Here is a 16,486-nt window from a genome sequence, read left to right as displayed (position 1 = left end):
TTATTCAAATACCGTTTGAATTTATATTTGACTTTTCAAATATTTTCTTTTATCCCAATTACCCTTTAGCAACTAAAAAACTGCCGGTTGGAATTTTTACGCCTTCCATGGGGACGATCGTGGTTTTCTATCCCCGATGTCGAACCGTTGGTTGTAAAGCCCGGCATAAACCAAACCCAAGGTCGAAGTGCTGCTCCTAGCACCCCACGCTTCGATGCGTATAGCGGTCGGAGCTTCACTATTCCATCGACCCCCACAGCACGCCGCACAGTTGTTAGCTCTCGGGCTCTGTGTGATCCTAGCTGCTCCGCCGCCACCCACGGTTGTTGGAGTAACACTTCCACCCTATTAAACCTGCACCCACCTCCTATTCCCTCTTGCCGATATGCTGTCTGCTGACACCGGCTAGAGAAGACACTAAATCTAGTCGTTATGCTGCCAACTCTAGCAACGACTAGCAAACAACCAAACCCTAGCCGATACCGGATTGCTAGTCAAATCCCAGTTGTCATCCAAATTCCATCCCCTCTACAATACCACCTATCCACCATACTCTCAGCCACCTACTTTCTGTCTACCAGAACCTATACATAAAATATATAGCCTGGCCGATATATTGCCCTACTCCTTAGTCGGCCTAAATATAACCAAACCCTAGGTATAATCTTACCCAAACCTACCATCAGCCAATACCAGTCACATATCTACTCAACCAATTCAATTATCCACTATACTCCCTATCCACTAACCAATCAAAGTCTGCAAAATTTGTGATATGCTACCCTGACCCACATGTCATTGGCTCATGTGGGTCCTACATGTCATTGAGATACGGGTGGCATATCTCAAATTTTGCAAAATTAGGGTGGCATGATTCCAACAAACCCTAAAATATAGGTGATCTTAGCCACTTAATTCCCTCTCCACCCCAGCTGCCAACTCTTTATAACTGTCACGCCCAGAAATTCCCGAATAGAATTCCAAGCAGAATGTGCATTAAAATCCCCGTCCAGGACCAGCCGGGGTACACAAACGACAATGTTGACATACAGATCCACGTCTTACAAACATTGTAAAATCTTACATAAATGCAGCGGAAAACAAAAGAAACTGGAGCTAAGCCTTGACTAAACTGCAGCGGGAACACCACTCCACAGGCATCCTCGACGGCACGGACGAAGCCTACTCCTCGGGGAAACCTTCATCTGACACATACCCGTCCTCTGGGGTTGGGAAAAGTAGAGCAAGACTGAGTACTACCCACTGTACTCAGCAAGTCATACCGGAATAGGGGTATGATGCAGGGAATTAACAAAGAAGAGCTAAAGTGGTTCATTTGCATAAATACTGGCATTTATAAACAGGAATTTAATGCGAAAACTGTTGTAATAATTAAGCAGTATTAAACATCCGCTGTCCAACGCTAACCCACGTTGCGACAGGCCCAACCATCCACCTAAACTATCCAAGTTCAACAGATTACACTAGGGTGAGACTAATCACGGGGAATCTGGTTGACCGCCCATAACCGCGGGCACGGCTATTCGAATAGTTTTACTCTGATCAGAGGTGTACAACTGTACCCACAAGACACAGCCCCACGACACGTTTCCGTGCGCCGGCATGCCACCACGACATACCGGAAAGAGGCCGTGACAGGACCCTTCGCATAACCCCCTCTAGCCAAGCACACCACACCTCAGGTTTCACCCCCGTCCCCAGCGGGCAACGGGCAGTCCCCTCTCGTGCCTAGGTGAATCCGGAAGCGACAGAGGCCGTCGCAGGGCCCGCCCCGCTCCATCACGCCCACCCTTGCCTGGATGCGTCGACTAGAGGAAAGCTACACTACAAGCCCAGCCGTTGCCCACGCTGGCTTGTGGTAAGTACGATAAGTTCTTCCAGGGCATCCCGCGAACCGGTCCTTAACTGCCATGGGTGCGACCAGCAAAACCATGCACCCACAGCCCACCATGTGATTCATTTTAATTAACCAACACCGGAGCGGTGGTATTGATCCAACATTACCATTAGAACCAACAGTCTAATCATTAATATGATTTTCCCCATTGTGAACTAGTTGAACTAAGCATGGCTAAGCAATTCCTAGTCCAAACTCTAATCATGTTATAACCCAAGCTAACAAAGGAGCATGGTATCAAAATAGCATGGCTGTAACAATAGGTAACCATCCCATAGTAATATTGCAAAACCAATGCGGTATTTGAAAGAAAACATTAGGACATTTGCAATATAGGATCAATATGATCAAGTGACAAGCATGACTTGCCTTGCTCTGCTGCTGGAGGAACCTCGGCGACTATCTCGAAGTACACCGGAGCGTCGGAGGGATCGGAATCTAACGACATACAAAGCAAACATTGCAAACAGGCTATAAGACTACTGAAACAGGGAACAAAACCATTTTTAATGGATTCTACACATTTTTCTTGATTTACTGAGACTTGAATGGGATTAAACGGAGCTCGGATGAATTAGTTATGAATTTTAGAAGATTCACTGTGTTTATTACTATAACCATAATCCTTAAATACTTTATTGCGCAATAAATTCCAGGGCTGACGTCAGCACGGGGGAGTGCGGCGCCGACATGCGGGACCCACCGGTCAGCGACCCGGGAGAGAGAAAGGGGTGGCGGCTCGCGGGCCCACTGGTCAGTGGCACGGGGAGGAGAGAGGGCGCCGACACGCGGGACCCACAGGTCAGTGGCGCGGGAGAGGGAAAGGAAGGGGCGGCGGCACTCGGCGCGACCCGGCTCAAGACCGGCCGACCGGCCGCGGCGACGGCGACGGCGCGCGCGCGAACGGGTTGCCGGCGACGGCACCCGGCGGCGGAGGCGACGCAAAAGCGGCGGCAGCGGACGGTGGCAACGACCCAAAGCGACGGCGAGCGCGGGTGGCGGCGACGCACGGGGAAACGGGGAAGGAGAGGAGAGGAGATGCCTCACCGAGGGTGGCCGGCGCGGAGGAAGACGATGGCGAACGGCGACGGCAGGCCACGGGAGGCGACGGCGACGGCGGACGAGCTTCGGCGTGCCCTAAGGAAGGAGAAGAGAGGGATTAGAGAGAGGGAGATAGATCCCGGCGATCGGAAACCATGGCCGAAGGCGGCGGTGGAGATGGAGCTCACCCGTGCGCGTGGGGATGAGGGCTCCGGCGACGAACCTCGACGGAGGAGGGGTGGACGAGGTGGACCTCGGCCGCGCGAAGCTAACGGCGACGACGGCGCAAGACGGCGGCGAGCCTAGCGGCGGCTAGCGGCGGCCGAAGTAGCAAAAACGGCGGCGGCGGATGGTTGCACGGCGCGGGAGCGATGGGGAGCTCGGGAGAGGTCGGCGAAATGGGGAAAAAACGAGAGGGGGTGCCGGCGATGCTTAAATAGGGGATGAGGGAACCGGACGTGGCCGGAAGAGGCGGGATTCGCCGGCCGACGTGGGGGAGTGGGGAGGAGAGAGAGGCGGGATTCGGTTTTCGAATCCCGGCCATCTCGGGCGCGGGCGCGAGCGGGAGAGAGAGGGGAACGGGCGCGGGGGATGCGGCGCACGCGCGGGCGTGGTCGACGTGGCCCGGGGAAGGCGGAGACGTGGGCGCGGCGGCGGTTGCGGGCGCGGCGGCGGTTGCGGGCGCGGCGGGAGGTGGGAGACGGGCCCGACAGGTGGGCCCCACCTGTCGGCGACCCCGAGAGAGGAGGGAGGCGGGCGGCCTGGGCTGGGCCTCGGCCTGCGGCCGGCCCAGCAAGGAGGAGGGAAGGAAAAAGGGAAATGGGCCGACGGCCCATTTGACAAAAAGGAGGAAAAAGAAAGGAAAAAAAAAGAAAAAGAAAAGGAAAAAGGATTTTCCCTGGAATAAAAATATTGCTTGCTCAATTTTAATTGGTTAAAATTATTTCTAGAGCTCTGAAAATTCCACTAAAAATCCTGTTAATGAATTTTGACATGTAGAACTCAAGAAAAATTCCACATGTCCAATCCGATTATTATTTGCATTACTTTATTAGGGTTTTTTTCCTGATTTCACCTGCATTTTCTTGGGGTCATTTGTAAATTCAATTTTTGGCTTGGGAGGAAAACTTCGGGGTGTGACAATAACCCACACATAAAATATCAGCCCAGTAATCCATATACCCTATAAAAGAGATAGGCTATACCCTAAATCCTAACCGTCCCAACCGTTTATCTCTTTCTTTCTATTTTATGGCTTTTATTGAATTTGGTTCTTCCTCTTCTGTAGTAGAGTCTATTATATTTTGGATGACAACCTGTGGTATTTCAAGGATCAGATAATCAGGTTGTCTATCTCGGATTTATTTACGTTGGAGCAAGGCAAGTTATTATTCCTCCCCTTTGAGCATAATTAATTCCTATATTTTATATCTCTATTATTCCATGCATTAGACATACATGATTTTGAATGCATAACCTGAACATAGTAAACCAGATATATGCTAGCTTTGCTTAGCCCTGCCTAGTTAGATTATGCATAAAATTTAATGAAGTTAGATTGGGACAGTACAATATAAATGGTTGATTTCCGGGTGGCTAGTACTGTTCCAACCGACATAAAATTGCCAAGTACATGTGAAAAACATACGAGTACGACCACAATTCTCGTATGGGTATAGACCTAGCTGATTAAGTTATCTAGCAAAAGTGGTGCCTTTGTACAGTGGTTCTATTTTAAGTCCTCGCGCAGGAGGCAAATTTATGTCGCGAAGGGCAATTGCGATATTTACCGAGGCGCAGGTAAATATATGAGATTTATTGATGTCGACTTGTTTGTGAACCCTGATTGCGATGACATGGTGTCATACAATCAGTTCTCTCTAAAGACCTCGGGAACGCCAGAACTCCTCTCGCTGCTGATAACGTTACGTTCAGAGCGTATGGGGACTAGAGTTCATGGAACATGTACCACTGATGTTAGTAACCAAAAAGCTTTGCCATGACAAGGCTAATGTGTTTGGCACGTCATGGATTGCGGGTAAAGCGTACATTTACTACAGTAAAGTATAAATGAATCTATTCGAATAGCCGTGCTCACGGATTTGAGCATTGGGACTCATATGGTATTTGGTTAGAAACTTAATTCCAAATTTTATTAAATACTGTTGCATTTAAAACATTTTAGGCTTTCTTCCTCTATATTCTTTGCTTTCTGCAAGTAAACCTAGCTTTACTCAGATATTACCATTTCATGCATTCATTATTGAATATAATAGATTGCCGAGTACGTTGTACTCACCCTTGCTTCAACCCCTTTTTCAGTCATTTTGGAGTCCTTGCTAAAGTTGGGAGTTCAAACACATAAGTTAGTTTCATTCTAACTTAATTCGCAAATATAGATTAGATAGATGGTTTAAGTCTATAGTCAAACATTAGAGTTAAGTCATTCTATAGGTTTTGCTGTAATAGTTAGCCACAGCCTTGTAAATACCCTATTATTTTACATAAAGAAATCTCCTTTGTAGCCTTGCATGATCAAATGTATGCGATGAAGATCCAGATTGTTGAACTTGTATCAATCTACTGATCCAGGGCTTGATACAGTTTTAATATGTCGGTTTTCGAATCATTAGTTTCGGGACCCGACAAAAGCTAAATCAGATTTGATGTAAACTAGCATGGTCACGTATGTTAGAAAACGATAGGCACATAAACGATGAAGAACAATAGATCAATCATAGACGACACGAGATTTTAATGTGGAAAACACTCCTAAGGCAGGAGAGGAAAAACCCACGGGCGCCAGCCAGCAAATCTTCACTACATCGGATGAGGTTACAAAAACGCCGAACGACGGCTTACAAGAAGTATATATAAGGTGAAACCCTAAAGTATGACGATCCATACCGCTTCGCTCCGTCCCAAGCCTCCGGCAACGGACCTCCACTTCGCTCCGTCTGAAGTCGCCTTTTATATGTGCAAATGAATTTGGATCACAACTCAACAACGTACTCCCTCAAAATATAGCAATCTTTGCGATTCAAATTTGTCCTAACTAGAGCTATCTAGGATTGTAAAAGGTGATTATTTTGGAACGGAGGAGGTACGTCTTTGGACATTCAGACGTGCCACGGAGGCATGGACTGCGTTCAGACAAGCAGTGCAAGTGCAACTCTTCCCTTCGGCCCCAGTTATTTTTCTGAACTTCTCGTTTTTAGTTAACACTCTTTTTAAATTGTTAGATGATACGTTTTTGGCAAAAAGTTTCTTTGTAGACACTGTTAAAAAAATAAATCTATTTTTTAATTTTATAATAGTTAATACTTAATTAATCATATGCTAATGAGTTTTCTCATTTCGTGTGAGCTGAAAATATCTCTCCAAAATCGAGACAACAAATGGGGCCAAATTACAAAGCCCTCAAATGGGCCTTACACTTGCGCAGTTGGGTGGTGAGGCTAATCGAGTGGCCCAGTCCGATGAGGTGGGCCGACACCATCCATTAGTGGCGCCTCCACTGTGCCATGCGAAACAAGTGGCCCATCAGCGATTGCCCTTCTCCCTGCCGCTCGGAGGCCTGGTGACAGACGGGGAAGATAGGGTAGAGAGGAGGAAGAATGTTGCCTACCGCCCTTCTAGTTTGTAGTGACCGTTGTCCTTCTAGTTCGCTGCACTCACTGCCCCTCTCTAAGTAGGCGGCCGTCCCTCTCCTTTCTATTCGCTGCCCACCCGTTAGCCCTCCTTGTTGGCTACCCCTCTCCAAGTTAGTATCCACCCTTCTCCCTGCCGCTCAAAGGCTAGTTGAGAATATGAGAGATGCTGAAGAGAGGGAAGGAGGGAGAAGAAGAGTTGGCCGCTGACATGTGGGGCTCACTCGTTGCGTCAGCCAAAATTGGGTACTATACTATCTTGAACCTCACACCAGTTTTGCATGTTAAAGAAATGTGTTATATTTGGTATTATGGTTCAAAAACATAATTCAAACTCAGCGTCAAGATACGAGAGATGTAAAATGAACTTATTCCATCTACAAATGGATTATGTTCTTCACCACGCCTGTCGACGGGTGATACCTGTAGACCGGATCTATAGGGTATTGGGGTACGTCGGTACTAGGATCTACACGATACGACATCAAGCAAACAAGAAGACAAGGATTATACTGGTTCAGGCCCCTCGTAAGGTAATAGCCCTAATCCAATTTATATGGGATTAATATGGAAAACCACATATTACAATAAAGAACAACTGATCCCAAGATTACTGGCGAGATCCTTGTCGAGATGGATTCGACGAGATCTCTCGGCGAGTAGGCTTCACGTCCTCTGGCTTGTAGGTTATGGTGGTGATTTGGCACAAAGATTCGATGATCCACACCCCTCAGAGGGTGTGGCTTTTATACCGTGAATCACCTTAGTCTCCTAGTAGAACTCGGAGACCACGGACCCTGCACGATATAGTACAAACCAAATCCTTTTCGAGTAGGACTCTATTATCACCTTGCCTGCAAGGATTATTTCCATAATATCTTGTAAATTCCCTGATCATATACGAAACACATTGTGTACAAAGAGGTATACCGTATCCGTGTATTCTATAAGTCGTAGGATATAAGGTATGCCTTATCCTTAACCATGACAGTAGCCCCCGATTTCAACTCAAATGAGTCCTCGTTGTCATCCCAGACTTCACGGACGATGTTGTCATACTCACGTGGTCGTTCTCGATAAGAATCAAGAAGATATGGAGTTTGCGACATCATCGAAAGAAGATCAACGGTCCACAAATGAATTTGAATTGAAGTCTAAAACAACTGCCAATAACGGGCCTCAGAAAATTTCGGCGGCAATCTCTCTCCTTTCCTCGAAATGTGAACCGTTCGGTAGTGCTCCTATAAAACTTGACTCTAGGATCCATTTTAGGTCCGTTTGCCTAAAAAATCCTTTCGCCTTCCTGTTCATCTTGCTTCCAAGAACCCCTAATTCCTTTTCTTCTTCCTCGCCACCCCAAGATCGCCCTCATGGATTTGGGTAAATCCACTATCGACACCACCGGGATGAAGAAGCTGCAGGTGGAGGGCTCGATCCCTGGACGCCAAAACCTGGAGCGCTCAGAAGGAGGTACTGAACCCCAACCCGCCCTAGGGCAAGTCGTAGTTTTAGAAGATTTCGTCCGTTGTGGTTTTTTGCCTCCTCCTTCCGAATTCCTCCTCTTGATCTTGAACTTTTATGGCCTCAGCCTTCTACACTTGAATCCTAGCTCCATTGCCTTCTTGAGCATTTTTGCTTATCTTTGCGAGGCCTACATCGGTGTAGTGCCTTTCCTTGATCTTTTTCGTTATTATTACGAACTCTGATGGATGGAGCCCCATAGAATCTCAGGATGCTGTGGGTTCCGCGTCCGAGATGGGATGAAGGCGGAATATATCCCCTTCAACTGCCCTTCTTCTCAGAGCAGCTAGAGGTCAAAGTGGTTCTACCTTCATGTAGACGAGCTCGATCCTGTTCTCGTTGTCCTAGAAGATCAGCCTGAGCGGTCTTCTGACTAGACTTCAAAACCATCCTTGATTCCATCCCTCCAGGCTTTTTTAGACATAGTTAGCGACCTCTGAAAACAAGGGTTGGCCGGGTATGAAGTTGCTGTAGACTTTATACGCCGTCGTATTCAACCGCTCTAAGCTCGTGCTCACCCTGTGTACGAGTACATGGGGGATGAAGACGTGACGCGCGTTTCTCAGTGGGGTACTCGTTCTCGCGATGTCGCATGCTCTTCAGAAAATATCATTGACTCCCCCTTTACTGACTTTCATTGTTCCCTTGTAGGTTTGAATGACGACATCGTGAAGGCAAGGGTCGGGCAAGTCCTGATAAGCCCTCCCTCAGGTTCCACGCAGCTGCCAACCCCCGTCTGCGACCTCCCCGTCGCCGACAAAGATGCAGCCATCAATGTAAGTATCTTCTGCTTGATCTGTAGCAAGGACCTCGGTTGCCGCTTTGCACTTTCCGCTCTTTCTATTCCTTTTCTTGCTAGACTCTGGTGTATCCTTGTTGGTTGTTTTCTTCTCGTCGCCCGTTTTTCCTTTCCCATCTTTCTGACGGAGGGCGTCATCTGCATGGGCGCATCTATCCACGATCTCGAACAGCTTGCGTGCGAAGGTAATTCGCCTTGTTGCCAACTCTTGGGTGGTGTAGCGATCTTGGACACCTGACTTGAACGCACGAATAACAGAAGCGTCGGCGATTTCAGGGATCGTATTCTGGCATTCATTAAAACACCGAATATAGTCCCTCAAAGATTCACCCGGATTCTGCATTAAGGCGTGGAGGTTGTCCTCGATCGCGTGTCGCTTGTAGTTCCCTGGAAGTTGGCGACGAATTGTTGCCACAGGTCTTCCCATGACGGAGCGGGAGATGAATTAGCCACGAATGAGCAAATCCTTTCAACGTGGCTAGCAAGTAGTTCGCGAGTACGTTATCATATGCCCCAGTGGCATAAAGAACCGTGGAATAGATATCGAGGAACTCCTCGGGGTCTGTAATCCCATCGTACTTTTCTATCGCCACTGGTCAAAATTTCTCGGGCCACCGTACTTCTCGCAGTGTTGGGGTGAACACCCTTCATCCGCCCCCAGGCAATAGAGGTGGTCGATGTCCGTGTTGTCGTCGAGGGGCACCAGCCGAAGATGATGATGACGATGACGATGAGGGGTCGCTAGGGTTAGGCATGCGGTCCCAAGGTTGGCGTCCTTGTTGTCAATCCCGCCGGGAATCTGGAGAGCACGAATCTCGGTGTCGTCTGTCGTCATCGTGATCGTGGCGACCTCAACCGATGTCGCCCTGAGCTCGCCGTCCACGTTCACTGTCATCGCGGTGGCTTTGGCGATCCTCACGATCTCGGTTCTCGTCTGAGCGGCCTCCTCAATTGCCATCATTGTTGCGTCGATGCGGAGACCGGCGCTGATGTCGATGGGTATCATCTTGATCTCGTGGTTCCCGCTGGCGCCCGTTCAAGTGATCATGTATGTCATGATTGCCATGAGGCGGTGGGGTCTGCTGACGAGGTTCGCGTGCATTGCGGGGATTATGGCCTGGATCACAGCTGGGATGATCGCTGGTAGCATTGACAATGCCGTCAACTTCCATAGCGTCTCCTCGAGGTGGAGGTCGAGGAGGTTCCAAAGTCGTTGGTCCAGCCGCCACCGCAGAAGCGCTATTGAGATTTGCCACTGTGGACCGTAATCGTTGCACCCACTGATCGCCGTCGTGGTGTAGGTCTGGATCGAAAGGGCCTTCTATCAATATAGAATTGATGATGTCCAAGTGCTGGGTAGGCGTACGGGTATGATCCGGGGCTACTCGAGTACTTGTACCTTGCTCCTCAATAACGTTCACTTTGCGTGGAGTATGAGATGTTGAAGACTCTTGGTCCTCCAAGCTGTGAAGAACCAAGGGTTTGTGGGGGTCGATGTCGATGATCCCCACAAAGCGATCTGGAGTTCCCTCCGGGCCCTGTCCCTCTGCAACGTTTCGAGTTTGAACTCGTCATTGTTGGATCTGAGGGCACGGAGGTTTGACTGTAATACCCCGAGTTTCGAATTAGTATATTTCGGGAGATCTTAAAACGAACGCGCAAAAGTTCAGTTTTTAAACCGTTTTTCGAATAGGCGATCAGGTACCGTGGATGCGTAGAGCTCACTGAGTAGTGTAAAATAGACTATAAGTTTATAGTAATCGGAGTCCGAACGAAGTCCTGGGGATTGAAACGATGTGGGCCGTTAGATCTTGTGTTTTAGTCTCTTTATATAACTTAAAAAAAAAGAAAAAGGAAAAAAAAGGAGAGATCGCTACAGAAGCCCTAGCCACCGCTACTCCAGCGCCCTGGCGCTGCTGCTGCCATTCCTGTCACCGCCGCCGCTTCTGTGTCGCCACCACTGCCCCGACCATTGCCGGTCGCTGCAGCCATCATCCTCCATCACAACCGGTGGATTCTTTCGGTTCCGCTTCTTCCCGGTGAGGTCTTACTGCTGCCAATCTGATCTAGGGCTGTTGCTTGTTTGCTTGCTGCCGCTACTAACCTTCCCCTGCTGCTGCTGCTGCTGGTGGCTGGTACTGCATCGGTCAGAGAGGAGAAGGGTGCAGAGAGCAGAGGAAGCAGGGGAACAGGAGGAAGAAGGGAAGGTAAAGGCCGAGTAATTTTGGGGATTTCGGTGACTTCGCAACTAGTGGGTTTGTTTCGAAATTCTAGTATCCTCGCTGCAACAGTACTTTTGGTTACTCCCTAGAAGTATAAGATTCGAATAGAAATTGATTCGATAGTCGCTTGTGCAATTTTTGAGGTTCTTGATTATGGGCTGAAACAGTATTTTAAAATCTGGCATTAAACAGGCCATTGTGATTCAGGTTAGTTGTCCTAAATAAAGTTTGTATTCATCATCAATATCTTTCTAATGGCGCTGGTTTCACTCAATTCCGATAAATGGTTTGGGAGAAACAATAGAAACAGTACTAGGACAATAATTCGTTTTCCATAATCTGGGACTTTCATAGGCTTAATCTGATTTTTTTCACCCACATGAAAGTTGTAGAGAATTTTGTCTAGATGTCTAAAGTGATATCGGTTGCTACTTTTTGTTAGGTGGATTGTGAAATATGTATATAACATTGTATAGGGCTAGTATAGGTGGTTTTGTGTGGTTGCCAGATAAATACCAAATTTAGGTTTTGATCTTTCATAATGTTTTGGACATGTATAGTTAGTCTCAACGATTCCTCGATAGAGGTTTTACTTGTAGCTTTACTCCACAGGTGTGGAGGGGGTTTCGCCAGGTTGCCGTCAAGGTTAAAGGCAAGTGCATGACGAACTAACTGTGTGATTCATAGATTGTTTGCTCTATCTATTTATGTCCGATATATTTTTATGTGATATGTGATATGTGATTGCTTATATTCAGATTGTTTGTTTACGCCATATATATTTCAACTTTATCTTGTGTTTACGATGTTATTCTTATTTCAATATTCCAGATTATGGTTCTGTTTAAATAATTCAAGTTCCATGCTTGACATGGATGTTTCAATTTGTTTCTTTGTTTCCGGTTTCAACTATTCATGTTCCATGCGAGTCATGGATGTGCTATCTAGTTTTTATTCAGGTTCCTGTGGGTAAGCGCTGATCACGCTTACTCGGCTTTGCTGGCAAATGCTAGGATGTATTCATAATTGTCCGGGATGGAAACTACTATTTCAATTCATGTTTGCCCGGGATGGGAACTACTATTTTCTTTAACTTGGTGTTTGAAATGTGTTTCTTTTCAAAGAAAGAAAGTGTCCTGTTCAGACTTTATTGCCAATAATGTGTATACATGTTTTCTAGTTCTATATTGTGCTTGCTGAGTGATCTACATATTTGTGTTCATTTATTAGGTCTATTCATTATTTGTGCATTGGAGTAAATGAACATTGATGTATGCATCCATGCACACATGTATTTATAACCCACATGCAATATCTTGATTTGCTATTGGCTAGGAAATAGTGGGGATGGTGTATGCATTGAGTTTGTTGCTAGAGTAAATATACTATGAGAGAGTTATTAGCTTTTCTTGGTCTTGGTGTACCTATGAAATATGTAGATCAATTTGGAATGGAGGGAATGGAGGGAGTATTAGTTAAGCAAATTATGTAAAAAAAATGCACTCTAGCTCTAAATAAACTAATTAAAACTAGTTAGACCAGAGAATCTGTACATTCATCCTCATTCACCAAAAACCTAGATGAACTTAGCTGACCTAATAATCTTTAGGTTAAAAGATTAAGTAACTTACATAGAATATTTCCCTAGCTTATAAAATGTGAAGTAAAGTTATATAATATCTAAAATCATGAACTAAAATTATATTGGTTAACAAAATTAGTCATTTTATACATCTCAAACAAGATAGAACATGATCTGGACATTAAACTCCAAAACCATATACACATGAAACACTATATGCCTACAACACGTTATAATTTGCAAAAATACCTAAAGAATTCATAATAACTCTAAAAATTATGAAACCAAATGTGTTAACCTTATAAAACACATCTCAACACCTAAGATGGAACATGATCTGGACATTAAACTCCAAAACCATATACACATAAAACACTATATGCCTACAACACGTTATAATTTGCAAAAATACCTAAAGAATTCATAATAACTCTAAAAATTATGAAACCAAATGTGTTAGTCTTATAAAACACATCTCAACACCTCTGTGAAGTCAAGTTTAATAAAAAAAATCACTTTATAAAAGTATTTTACAACACTGCCTAATAAAATCCTAAATTATACCGATATAATTTATAAAATTCATAACTCTCAAATGGAATGAGATAAAATAGAAATTCTTTCACCTAAATTCATCCTAGACCAGTACCTATCCAATGTGCACAAATCATGCATTTTAGAGCATTTTGGATTTTCGCATATTTCGGTGTTTAATTGCATAACGTGTACTTTATATAGATAATTGCATAACGGTGAAGAAGTGAATTAGGAGCTAACATTTCCAGGATCAAGGCAAGTGTTTCCTCCCTTTTCCTTTGATCACATTGAAACCCATGATTTGGGAGATGAAAATGTTTGTTTGCAAAGATGCATGTGAATTTAGACTATATCGATATTTAAAACTTGGTTATGGTAGCTATGACCTATTTGCTGCATTCCCTACCTTGAATAATTGTGATCCTTGCTGTTTGTACCCCTAGAATGGTTAGAGTACATATCTTGTGCTCAAATGGATTTATATATGCAACTACTAGCTTAGCCATGCTTAGAAGTATGCAAATGCTTATTTCATCAATAATTAAAATGTGATTTTACTAAGTGAACCCTTGCTGGAATTAAAATGAAAATGATGATTATTTGCGAACTAAAATGTGTAAAAGTATGGTTGTGATTTGAGCAGCAAGTGGTATGCATATGGTGTTAGTTGCATACTGATAGGGGGAGAGCTTGCTCAAGTCCGTAAGGACCGAACTTGTGTCACCAACTTAAAGTTATCCGTACATCGACATGTGCTCTTATGGGGGGGCCTTAGCTGATTAATCTACCTAGCATCTAGCCTTGCATTATGGTAGGCCGGTGTGTATGAATTAGTCGATAATTTATAGGAACTTATTTGCCCCCGAGGTGGTAGTTTAGGTGACTCAGTCTGTCCAATACACCGGTATTGTGCCACGTGGTGGAGTCCGTTCGATATTCGCCATCACGGCGTTAAGTTTAAGGCATGGGCCCGCCACTTAACGGTTCTAGGTATTATTCCCAGTATGCCTAGGATGGGGGAACACGTATTGTGCTGGTGCAAGGCTAGATACTAGTAGTGTAAAGACTTCGTTGTGATCTCTAGAACGTACTCAATGTGTAGAGTATGGTAGTGCTTTGGCCGGCACAAGACAAACTAGAGTGTTCATATCATGTGGGTAAAGCTGTACAAACTTTGCAGAGTTCTCTAAACTAATCGATTAGCCGTGCTCACGGTCAAGAGCGCTTTGGTGAAGTGTCATAAGTATAGACTCTATATTTTAAAATTGTGAACATGAGACTTCATTTGAAATTGGATAAAATGTGTTGAGTATTATGAGATTGATGATATATATATTATGACTTGTTGTCAAGGATGACAACAAGATATTTGAATATGATGGAATTGTAATGATTAAATGATGAAATTTAAAACTTGTTTTGTTAGTTGAAATTGTTAAATTCTTTTCAAATGAATTGAAAATAAAACCTGCTTTATGCTAAAATTGAACTACATATAGCCTTCCTTTGAGTATATGTCTTACATGTAGTATGTTAGGATTGACTTGTGCTTGCTAGTTGTTAACGACCAAATTTGGTAAATCAAGTGTTGGATCTGAAGACAGAACTACAGCGGATTTGGAAGGAAGTTGGCGGTTACAGAAACAGAGTACAAATCGGCTGACAACCGAATCGGCTATGGTGTACATCGGCTGAGACAGAATCGGACTAGGATAGCCGATGTAACCGGTTCCGATAGAGAGAAGGCTGGATCATTGTCGAATTCGGTTGGTGTGCTTCATGAGGATTGCCACGTGCGGATTAAGTCTGGAAAAGGCAATTATATCTATTAATTAGGATATTTTGTTAGTTTCCTTATTAGATAGGAGTCGTGTCCGACAAGGACATCTTATGTAATTCTGGGTATAAAAAGGACCCGGGGTCGTGTAAATCAATAACAATCAGTTCAATAACAAATTCGGTGCATCGCCACCTTTTACTGTTTTCTATTTCGACGAGTTCTTGGTTTCGAGTTGGGCTGCATCGACTTTGATCTCCAGCAGGAGGTAACACTTGTCGTGGCGGTTTGTGTTCTCGGGATTAGTGCTTCCATCTTTATGATACTCTAATCTTGTTTATGTAAATCGTCTAGTTATCATATATGCTATATAATCTAGACCAACATTGCCATATGACCTCATCGGCTAGCATTCGTTGCCAGAAAACAGCCGATAGGGTTATATACCAATATTGATTCAGATTATATAGTGTATCTACCATCTCAAAAAGGCTTTCATCGACCTGATCGTCTAGATATTGTGTTTCTTTTCATACTTAGTGCTGCATCAGTTAGGTTTGATCTACTAAGTCGTGTTTAGAATTATAATCTCTAGCCTATTTATGATTGCTAATAGAGATAGCATCGGGGTTTCAGCCGGTCTTACCTGATTTGGTTATCTTGTTCACTTGATATACTAAATCCGCCCTTTATATTGAGATCTTAGCACAATAAAATATATTAAGCTTACTATTAATCTGATTAGGTTATCATGGTTTTAGATTGATGTTTGTTTAGTGTATTTTGTTCATGATAATATCTTTATATAAAGTAGTATTGGAGTATTACCGATACCGATACATGTTAAGTTTGATTAATCGGTTATGCTATGAATATATATAATTTCTGTCTTAATGTATATTTAGACATAAGTGATTTATACTGTCTTGGCGCCCTATCCGATCTATCCCAATCACTTGGTTTAAACATATTTTGAGATATGGACTATATTCTATTAATATCTACAGCCAATTGATTAAATTTAATGCATATTGCATCGGCTTAATGTTCAATGATATGTCATCGGCAAGCCAGCCGATCGGCTATCATTGATGGATTTACTTTGTTTTCTTTCTATGTCTCAACCTATGAGCATGCTAACCGATTTCTGGCCCAATGTGGTGAAGCATCGGCTACTGATGCTCTAAGAGTTAGGTTGTTTCCTTTGTCTTTGTCTGGATTGGCTTTCACATGGTTTTCTTCTTTACCATACAATTCTGTTCATAGATGGGCCGATTTGGAGAAACAGTTTCATAAATACTTCTATAGTGGAATTCATGAGATGAAACTATCCGGTCCGACAGCCATCAAGCAAAAACATGAAGAGTCTGTCCAAGATTACATTCAAAGATTCAGAGATGTTAGAACTAGATGCTATAGCTTGGCCTAGCCGATTTGGC

The 16,486-nt window shown here is 44.4% G+C and overlaps 1 long non-coding RNA gene across 3 annotated transcripts in view; it reads left to right on the top strand.

The window, feature by feature from the left end:
• The window catches only part of LOC112938951 (uncharacterized), a 102,470-nt gene that overhangs the window by 626 nt on the left and 85,358 nt on the right, over positions 1–16,486 (top strand). Inside the window, exons 2-4 of one of the 3 annotated variants that reach the window (XR_010741480.1) lie at positions 2,575–10,968; positions 11,081–11,136; positions 13,472–13,525. This is a non-coding gene — a long non-coding RNA (uncharacterized lncRNA). Of the gene's footprint in view, positions 1–2,574; positions 15,251–16,486 lie in introns of those variants that run through there. The other 2 variants (XR_003242209.2, XR_010741479.1) reach the window with 2 other exon arrangements.

Source organism: Oryza sativa, chromosome 5 (assembly GCF_034140825.1).
Source record: "Oryza sativa Japonica Group chromosome 5, ASM3414082v1".
Lineage (NCBI taxonomy): Eukaryota > Viridiplantae > Streptophyta > Magnoliopsida > Poales > Poaceae > Oryza > Oryza sativa.
This window is presented reverse-complemented; position numbering and strand designations above follow the sequence as displayed.